This window comes from Tursiops truncatus, chromosome 5 (assembly GCF_011762595.2).
Source record: "Tursiops truncatus isolate mTurTru1 chromosome 5, mTurTru1.mat.Y, whole genome shotgun sequence".
Taxonomy (NCBI): domain Eukaryota; kingdom Metazoa; phylum Chordata; class Mammalia; order Artiodactyla; family Delphinidae; genus Tursiops; species Tursiops truncatus.
The window spans coordinates 106374755-106385177 of record NC_047038.1 but is presented as its reverse complement, the minus strand read 5'-3'; the positions used below and the strand labels follow the sequence as shown (position 1 = coordinate 106385177).

Genomic DNA, 10423 nt, shown 5'->3' with positions numbered 1-10423 from the left:
GCAAGGCCTCGATATAAGGTGAGATTTGAATAGACGTGAAGAAATGAGGGAACCAGCCACAGAGATATCTGGGGGAAGGGCGCCGCAGGCAGAGTGAACAGCATGTGTGACACAGAGGCCGGAGCATCCCTGGTAAGTTCCAGTAACAGCAGGAAGGTCATTTGGTCTTAGCTAATGAGAGGAAGAGGAACTGGAGACATGCTAGGAGCAGTGATGGGGTCGTGATCTTATTGGACCTTGAAAGTCATAATAAGGGCTTTGGCTTTTACTCTGAGTGATTCGGGAACTGGAGCACCTGGAGCAGAAGAGTGACGTGATGGGACTTGAATCTTAACAGGGTCACTCCTGGCGGATTTTTGAGAATAGATTGCAGAGACCAGGGCAGACTCGGAGAAACCGATATGGTACTGTCATCCAGGAGAGAAATGGTGGTGGCTCAGAACAAAACGGTCACAACAGGGATGTTGAAAAGTGATCCGTCTCTGATTAGAATTTGAAGGTTGAGTCAATAAAATTTGCTGAGGGATCAGATATTGTGTGTGTGTGTGTGTGTGTGTGTGTGTGTGTGTGTATGTGTGTGTGTGTGTAAGAGAAAGAGAGACAGAGAGAGAGAAAGAGAAGAGAGAGAAGAGAGAAACCAAGGATTTCTAAGGGGTTTGGCTGAGCAGATGGAAAAGATCGAATGACGCTTACAGGGTGGACTGCAGGGTGGTGGATTTAGCGGCTCAGCTTGGGACCTGACAAATTAGCGATGTCAAGTTAACAGCTGGATATATTGGTCTGGGCTTCAGGGGAGCGGTCTGTGCTGGAGATAAAAATGCTAGAATGATCAGCATATAGGTGACGTTTAAAGCTAGGTGAGATCAACGAGGGAGTGAATAACTAGTAAAAAGGAGAGGTCCAAGGAGTAAGTCCCCACGCATTCTGACGGTCAGAGGTTGAGGAGTTGAGGAAGAAGAAGTTATTATAGGAGATGTAGACGGAGCAGTCAGAAGGGTGGGGGGAAAACCAGTAAGTGTGCTGTCCTGGAAGCCAAGTGAAGAAAGCGTTTCAAGGAGGAAGGTGTCGGAAACATCATCTGTGTGTAACTTGAGACTGTGAAGACTTAAGCCAGGGGTAACACTGGAGGGAAGGTGAGACAGCTATTAAAATAAACAAAAAGTGATACGAATGACTGGAGACTAGGTGTTCCGGTCTGAGGACAAGATCATCAGAGTTGACGCGACAAGGAAGAGCCCCACCCCACCTCCAAGCTCTGTGAGTGGGGATCCGGCCCCCAGCAGAGGGCGCAGGGAAGGGAGTGTCCCTGAGGGACAGAGCCAAGTTTCAGTTTGGGAGGACAAGAGACTGCTCAGGAGAGGGAAGGGAAGGAGGATTTTGCTGATGACTGACCCGAGTTCCAAAGGGCAGGTGAAAGGGTTTCAGAGATGGGGAGGGGGGCCCAATGAGGTCAGAAAATAACGTGGGGGTTAGACTCCCAGGGACGAAAGATGACCCGTGAATGCTGAGTCTTGTGGGGATGGGCATCGGTGCGGATAAGGGACACGAGGGGTTAGTCTTGATGGTCACAAGGCAGGTAGCAAGGGATCTGGGGGACTTGATAGGAGTTGGACAGGTTCGGGGGCTGCCCCCTGATGGCTGTTGGGAGGGGTGTGGGGTCTGGCACAGGGGTGGTCTACCCTGAGCTGGTCCCTCTCTAGGGCCCTATTTAATCCACACAACACTGTGAAGTGAGTACTGTTATTATTCCAATTTTACAAAAGAAGATATATTCAAAAAGCAAGGAGGATGAAAATCAACAGGACTTGGTGAACAAAGGCCTTAAATTGCAGGTTGAATCTGGTCTTAATCACCAGAAGGGAGTTGAGAAGGGAGGCTACTTGGGTGTGAAAGTGGAGGGCAGAATAGACTGGGAAGTTGATTCCTGTTTAACAGGTTTTGAGTTGAAGGTGCAGGCAGAGGGAATTGGAAATGAGTTGAAGATGACTGGAAACATAGAAGCAGGCTTGACTGATGTGTCAGAGCAGGCGAGGTTGATCTGGAAGTCAGCAGTCCAAGCCAGAGCACACCTTTCCATCCCAGATCTTCCCTGGGTAGGGGGAAACATTTGTTTTCTAGGGGTGAGAAACAGGAGGAGATTAGAAGTGGATTTCAATTTAGGAACTTGATAAAATCCCAGCTGTTGCCCTCAAACTACCCTTGGTAGTTTGCCCTCAACTTCTTGCCCTCAACTTCTCATGCCAGCTTCTCACTTGGCGTGATCTGAAGGATCTTCTCTCAATTTTATTGCTGGTGTAAAGCTGATGCTTTTGAAATATTGCTTGAACAGTGACCTCTAGTGTTATAAAGAGATCTCTGCTAACCGATGAGGCAGTCTAAAAATGAACATTCCCTTAAGAGTCATTGCATAGATTCATATTGCCAGGATGTTCCTTAATAAATTATTCAGTCCATCTCTCTCCCTTTAGGGAGGACATCACTTGAACAATTCCAGGTCACTTCCCTTCAAGGCAGATGTAATGGAGCTTGAGAAAGTTCAGAGAATGGCAACTAGAGTAAACAAGGAGAGAAATGTACTTTTCTGTGAGAATGGATTTTTTTTAGAGATGAAGAAGAATATACTACAGACCAGAAAGTTGACACGTATGAAACACTGAACTAACAGAATAGATCTCCAAGTGTGAGATCTCTTTGAAACCATGAAGAGAGGACTTTAGTATAATACTGGCTACCACTTTTGAGTATTTGCTCTGTGCCAGGTATGCTTTCAACCACCCTTGAGGTAAGAACCATTATGATCTCCATTTTACAGGTAAGAAAACCAAGGTATAGAAAAATTGATTGCTATTGTAATGAACCAAGGTGACACAGCTGAAAGGGGGCAAAATCAGGATTGGAACCAAGCTTTCTGACTCCCAAGTCGGCGCTCCTAACCTGTAGACACAACAACCCTGGAATAAACAAGAATGCTAATTTAGATATAGGATGCACATGAATCAGTAAATTAGCAAAGGATAAAAATGTAAATTTGGGCTTCCCTGGTGGAGCAGTGGTTGAGAGTCCGCCTGCTGATGCAGGGGACACGGGTTCGTGCCCCGGTCCGTGAGGATCCCACATGCCGCAGAGCGGCTGGGCCCGTGAGCCATGGCTGCTGAGCCTGCGCGTCCGGAGCCTGTGCTCCGCAACGGGAGAGGCCACAGCAGTGAGAGGCCCGTGTACCGCAAAAAAAAAAAAAAAAATGTAAATTTGTTCAAGAAAAGTGTGGTTGTGGACATGGCAGTTTGGGAACGACTAGGATATTCTAAGCATGGGTGGTTATCTTCCATTTCTCACCCAGCGCTCCTCAGTCCTAGCAAACCGTGAATCTGTGGCCCTTCAGAGAAGAAACCCCATGCAGACTGAGCCATGCATTTCAATTTTTTAAAACCCTCATTAGCAGAAAAATTCTTCGTGTCTAGTCTAAATCCCTCCTGTTGATGCCCATTTTCTTTTATTCTTTTTTTTTTAAAAAAAGAATCAATTTATTTATTTAGTTTTGGCTGCATTGGGTCTTCATTGCTGCACACAGGCTTTCTCTAGTTGCGGCAAGCGGGGGCTACTCTTCATTGCAGTGTGTGGACTTCTCATTGCGGTGTCCTCTCCTGTTGCGGAGCACGGGCTCCAGGCACACAGGCTTCAGTTGTGGCACACAGGCCCAGTAGTTGTGGCTCACGGGCTTAGTTGCTCCGTGGTATGTGGGAATCTTCCTGGACCAGGGCTCAAACCCATGTCCCCTGCATTGGCAGGCGGATTCTTAACCACTGTGCCACCAGGGAAGTCCTCATTTTCTTTTATTCTGTCATCAGTCAAGATGGAAAACAGGTGGACAGGATCCTCGCTGTTTTTCCGTATCTGAATACCATCCGTAAGTCCCTCTTCAGTCTTCTGGTCTACCCGCCTTCAAGCTATACCATCATCCCCCATCCTTTCCAGTATCTCCATAGGTCTTTTGTCTACCTTAAGGCTTTAATGCATCTTATGGGAACATTTTCAACCCTAAAAAGAAGTTTGTGCTTACAAAATAAATCATAAAAATGTCTTCCTTCATAATATTTACACAATGTTTCTCATTTTCAAAGGACTTCCATATACCTTATCTTGCTTGATTCCCATGTGCTTGTCCCTGTTTAACAGAAGAGAAAATGAGGCTCTGGGAAGTGAAATGATTTTCCTAAGGTCCCATAGGGAGTAGTAGAAAAATAATGAAGTTGACAAGAAAAGAGGCTGCATGGTATTTTATGACAGATTTTTTTAGAAGACATGTAAGGGTTAGAAAATAATCCTTTTTATCTTTTCTGTTTGTTTTGGTAGCTATCAGCATCTGATGATAGAAATATCTAGCAAACAAAACAAAAGTACAGCTTCCCTTTTCAGTCATCCTTGGGGGTTTCATTTTCATAATTAGAGCCCAGAACCTCTCTTTCAATTTATGGGACTTAGGTAACTGCCAACTCAGTGCTACCTAATTATTGGGCTAGGCACTGTTCCAATCACCCTCCACGTACCAACTCATGTAATCTTCACAACAACCTTGTGTGGTGGGGACTATTTTTACCTCTCATTTTACAGATGAGGAAAGAAGCACAGACAGGGTAAATAATTTGCTCAAGATTTTACAGGTAGTCCTGGCCAATATAAAGGTAAAGTTAAAGTAAAATCCGCCTAAATCCTGCTGTCAAACAGTAAGCATCCGTCACAGACTATGACCCATTATAATGCTGTGTAGGCCGACAAATATGCTTCCTTTGACACATGAGGAATTTGGGTTTTAGTGAGATTAAGTCACTTAGTGTTGGTCACACAGTGAGGCAGGGCTGGTACCCGCTGGCACCCTCCAACGGTCATACCAGTTGTTAAAACGGTAAATTTTTCTGTACGGGTTGACCGTGCTGTTGCCTCAGGCTCCCCAAGAATCCCCATCACCCCTGCTGCCCAGGCTTCTCCCCTACGAGCCCTCCAGATCTCCCTACAGCCCGGCGACTCCAGGGGTCCCTGCTCCCATGATGCTTTCACCCGGCTCTGGCAGGCTCCCTTTGGGAACTGGCATCAGGGAGACAGGAGGGGGCTTTCAGGGAGAGGGGGTGTCCACAGGAGAGAGGGCAGCCCAGGACAGGAGGATCTGAGGGGTGTCTGCTGCATAGGTGGTTTCATTTCCCCTCTGTGTTATTACCTAACACACAAAATAGGACTCAGGAACGGCAGAGGAGGTATTTCTCCTTTGTTTTCACATTTCCTGGAGAAACTCTAGGTGTCTGAGCAAGGAAACAAGCCTGTCTGTGCTGCTGGCGGACTTAGAGGAGAGAGGACCCCAGCATCTGGGGAGGGCCAGAGGGCTGGAAATGAAGACTAAGGGATCTCTCTCCTTCCTGATAGATGGATCCACGATGATACATACACGTGAAGCCCTCCTATACCGGGCCAGGCCCTTACCTGGGCCTCCGTAAGTACGTGTGTACTTTCTTAAATTACGATGTGAGTTGTTTAAAAAAGAGCCGTGAGTCTGCTTTCAGCCTTGCATTTAGTAAGGGATTACTGTAGCTCCAGAGCAGACAGGTGGCAGCCGGGAAGGGATTACCAAATAGGGAGACATTGTTTTGGTAAAAGAGAGAGTCTCTGAAATGGGCCAGTAGTTATAAATATCAGTGGGAAATGCCTGTACGCTGATGTCAGAAGATGAATAGTAAAAGCAAGAAAGTCTTAGAAAAGGCCTGTGAGCATGACTGATTCTTCCAAGTATAAATCCTCTCAGTTAGTTCCCAGTCTCCTCAGGCATTAGGAAAAAGGAATAGCAGATGAGGCATCCATCTGTCTGTACAAGTACACTCTCAGAGCACAAGGAAGCAAACAGAAGCAAAAACAGGATAAATGGCACAGGGTGAGAAGTCAAGACAGAGGACCAAGAAATGGAGCCTGAAAACTGGCAAGGGTGTGTGAAGAAGTGTTCCTTAGTCAACAAAGAGATTCCACAAAGATTCACTGGTTGAGTTTAATAACCACATTCTTGCAAAGGGAATAGCAGAAAGAGAACTGAGTCATAAAAAGCAAAAGATGTTTGTATTACTTTCCTAGGGCCGCTAACTCGGTGACTTACAACAAAAATTTATTCTCTCACAGTTCCAGGGGCCAGAGTCCAAAATGGAGGTTGTCGGCAGGGTCATGCTCCGTCTGAAGGCTCCGAGAGACAAAACTTTTCTTGTGTCTTCCAACTTCTGGTGGCTCCTGGCATTCCGTGGCTTGTGGCAGCATCACCTCAATCTCTGCCTCTGTCTTGTGACCTCTCTTCTTTTTATTTTTATTATTTTAGGGGTGAATTTTTTTCTTCCAGTTTTGCTGAGATATAATTGACACTGTGTAAGTTACAGCACCCTGATTTGACTTACATACATCGTGGAATGCTGACCACAATAAAGGTAGTGAACATGCATCATCTCGTACGGATACAAAATTAAGAAAAAGAAAAAAAAACCTTTTTTCCTTGTGATAAGAACTCTTAAGGATTTATTCTTTTAACTTTCACATATAACATATAGCAGTGTTAGTTATATTTATCATGTTGCACATTACATCCTTAGTATTTATTTACCTTATAACTGGAGGTTCACACCTTCTGACTGACTTCATCCAACTCTCCCTCCCCCTACTCCCCACCTCTGGTAAACACACATTTGATCTCTTTTTCTATGACTTTTTGTCTGTTTGTTTGTTGAGGTGTAATTGACCTACAGCACTGTGTCAGTTCCTGGCACAGTCTTTCCTCTTCTTATAAGAACACTGGTCACTGAATTCAGGGCCTGCCCTAAATCCAGCCTGATTTCATTTCAAGATCCTTAACTAATTACATCTGCAAAGACCCTCTTTCCAAATAAGTCCACATTCTGAAGTTCTGGGTGGATATGAATTTTGGGGGGGTCATTATTCAACCCACTGCAATGTGTGACCTATTGCAGGAAATGGACAAAAGGGGGAGACTATGCATTTATAAGACAGGAAATTCTTTTACTCTTTGTGATTAACTTGTTATTCTTACTACAGCAAATTATCTCACGATTGTTGACAATTAAAAGCAAACTTGACCTTTACCTATATCGTGTAGGACAGTGGTTCCCAGATGCTGGATGATAGCACAGCTCTGGTCCAAGGGAAGTTTCCACAGGTCAAGGCATCTTTCCCTATTAAACCCTGCAGGCCCTGAGTTGAGGCCCCGGGGCCTCCAGCTGCCCAGAATCACTGAGTAGGAGTTTCTTATAGGCACCTGGGTTCTTCAGGGCCCAGCAGAGAATGAGTGTGGCATCAGCGCCGTCAGTGAACTTGCTTCAGTTTGCACAGAATATTCCAAATTAAGGGAAATGCCATGAAGAATGTCACTTCCGTTTTTGTTAACAAATCTATGAGAAACAGAGTTTAATAGTGAAAGGTAAAGGCAAAATATGAGAATAAATTGAATATTTACGCTCTACTTCATGATATCTCATTGAATGTATAACCACAAGCTGATAAATGTGTATCAGACTAACAATTATGTAAATGTAACATTGTAAAACAAAATTTCATATTGCAATTCTTCTCAACTCAAACACTATGTATATATTTGTAAAATTGTATTTCATCTGTGTTTGTTGTCAGGCTATACCAACTGACCTTTATGCTATGTCCTTTTTACTTTCTGTATGTCAAATTAGTATTTTTTTAATGAAATAATAGCAAAAATAGATTTCTACCTCACAAAATTTAAAGAGGGCAACTTTTTTTTTTTTTTGCGGTACGCGGGCCTCTCACTGTTGTGGCCTCTCCCGTCGTGGAGCACAGGCTCTGGACACGCAGGCTCAGCGGCCAGGGCTCACGGGCCCAGCCGCTCCGCGGCATGTGGGATCTTCCCGGACCAGGGCACGAACCCGAGTCCCCTGCATCGGCAGGCGGACTCTCAACCACTGCGCCACCAGGGAAGCCCGAAGTGCTCCCTTTTAAGAACTCAGCTTCTGAAGTGTAGATGAGCTTGAGAGAGACTGGAAGGGAATCCAAGCAGTGTTGTATTATTGGACTTGTAGGGGGCATACAAGTATCCTTGTCAGCTTCAGAAGGGTCAGTGAGTACACTGTTCACTGAAAAATTTCATACATTGCATGGAGATGAAATGGTATGGAGAATGAAATGAAATGTCACCCACAGTGAAATTAAATGTCTGGGGGAAGGAAAAGGAGGCTGACAAGGATGACATAGTTGACAGTCATGGGCAGACAGCGTTTAGCATAAGTTAATTTACCGGCCAGCTCAATCCAAAAGGATGCTTATATCTGCCTCACACTATGACTTTTTAGACTCTAACATGATGGGAGGAGGGGGAGAAAATAAGGGCCATTTCCAAGGGCATACTGTATTTTACGTATGAATTGCAGAAGCACAAGAGAGACCAAGAAGAAATTGTTTTTCATCTTTTTTAGACTCCTGCCATCCTCCTGTCTATGCCAGCTCCTTCTCTGGAATGCAAGGCCCAAGCAGTTTGATGCATTAAGTTAAACTACGTATCTCCATGGAGGTGAATAAGAGATTTCACTGGGAATCAACCAGAGATACGCACATACCACGAGTTAGAACTTGAAAGCAAGTCAGCCATGCGACAGACATGTCTCTTAGAATATGACTTTGTACTGGAGATTGGTAAATAAACCTCTGGTTGTAATTCAAAAACATTTAAAATGAATGAGACCTTGGTTTCTAAAAGCTTGAAATATTTGGAAAGACTAGATGACAACTTGATTTAGTGCTTTTCTAATTATCAATAGCTGACAAAAACAATTCCTAGTAAAGCATCTGAAAGTTTTGACTTTTCTCCCTAAGGATACAGGGAGAGAAGCACAGAAGCAGTTACACAGACAAACACCAAAGAGGTAATGACAATAAAACACGATTAGGTGTGAGCCACTCCCCTTGGAACACCTTGGACAGAGTAGGTGTTCAACTTCCTTTAAACGAGGCTGGGGTGAGGGTTTCCTTCTGAAGGAGGACTGAGGTCTTCTGCATTTGAAAGTGACTGGAGTGACGATCCGGGGACACTGCCATCACTGTCAGTTGTCACGTGCTGGTCAATTACAGTAAAGGCCCAGGGAAAAGAAGAGCCAATGTCCTGGCCGGGATGACTATGCCCAGTCTGGGTGTGGCTCCCACCTCTGCAGCCCTTCTTCCTGCCTGATCTCAAGGTGCCAGGGGAGCGCTCAGGTGGGTGGGACAGGTGGGAGCTGCAGCTAGAATACCGTGCTTACCGCTGGCTGTAATTTGATTTGCAAAGAGTCTATACTCTTTAAATTTTGGATTTAAATATAAAATGGAATCATATTATAAATGCACTTCAGAAGCTGATTGTGTAAAGGACCTCCATGGTGTACCTTCCCTCAAGTGCAAACTCTCTTACTGTAAAGCAAAACAGTACATATAGTAATATTTTAACCAATATAGCCTTTAAATCTGACTTTTAAATGGCAGGTTTTCTTTTCTTATGGTGAAATACTTTTATATTCTGAAATCTATTTCTGTAATCATTCTGTGTTCCAAAGCAATAGGTTAATAAGTCATTGAAATGTAAAATATATTCAGTAAATTTTTTTTAAGGTACAGAACAACAAAAAGTTGCCCTCTTGGGCTTTGCCCACTAGCCTATTAAAGACCTTCATGGGATAGATTATCCTTGATGGTGTGTGTCTGTAATGAAGGCTTAAGTCCAGTTTTGGGATTTGAGCACAGGTGGGAGAAGTGCTCCTTTTTAACTCTTTTTTTTTTTGCGGTACACCGGCCTCTCACTGTTGTGGCCTGTAGGAATCAGAAGTCAAGATATTTTCTAAGCACTTAAACAGTGCGACCTTGGATGTTGGCCTGGTCTCAGAGTCACATTAGGAGCACGTGATCCTCATGTGCTTTATGATAATAAGAGATTCCTAGCAGAGCAACTTTCTGGACGTCTCCTATAAATATACTGGGGACCTAAGTTCCCTGCACCTCTTCAGTCCAGATACAGAATCATTTTTTCACACAACTATTTACTGAGGTCCCACTATGTGCCAGGATTAGATATTGTTAAATGCTGAGAATGCAAGGCTGAAAAATATGTGTGTGGCTTAGTTCCTCACCAAGCTTACGGTCTGGCTGAGGAACTAGGCAAGAAAACTATGAAGAAAAGAAGCTGGGAAGTATAGAACACTGTGGGAGCACACAGGAAAAAGTCCCTAACACAGGTCTTGGGAATCAGGAGGGCTTCCAAGAGGAAGCAATATTAAGCTGAGACCTGAAAGGTGAGTGGAAATTAGATAAGAGAATAGTGAGGGGACCAATCTCCTGTCGATTAAACACTGGCTAGGTTTATTATAGTAATCACTCACACACATGCACACACACC

At 44.3% G+C, this 10423-nt stretch overlaps 1 long non-coding RNA gene across 3 annotated transcripts; it reads left to right on the top strand.

Annotated features, from left to right (window-relative positions):
• Positions 1–1337: 1337 nt before the first annotated feature.
• Positions 1338–9710, top strand: LOC109548568 (uncharacterized). Of its 3 annotated transcripts, none has more exons than XR_012332134.1 (3): positions 1338–1410; positions 2469–5483; positions 6154–9710. It is a non-coding gene; the product is annotated as an uncharacterized lncRNA (long non-coding RNA). The 3 variants fall into 3 exon arrangements; XR_012332135.1 differs by having other exon boundaries at positions 1349–5483; positions 6154–6449; positions 8478–9710; XR_012332133.1 differs by having other exon boundaries at positions 1344–5483.
• Positions 9711–10423: the final 713 nt, after the last annotated feature.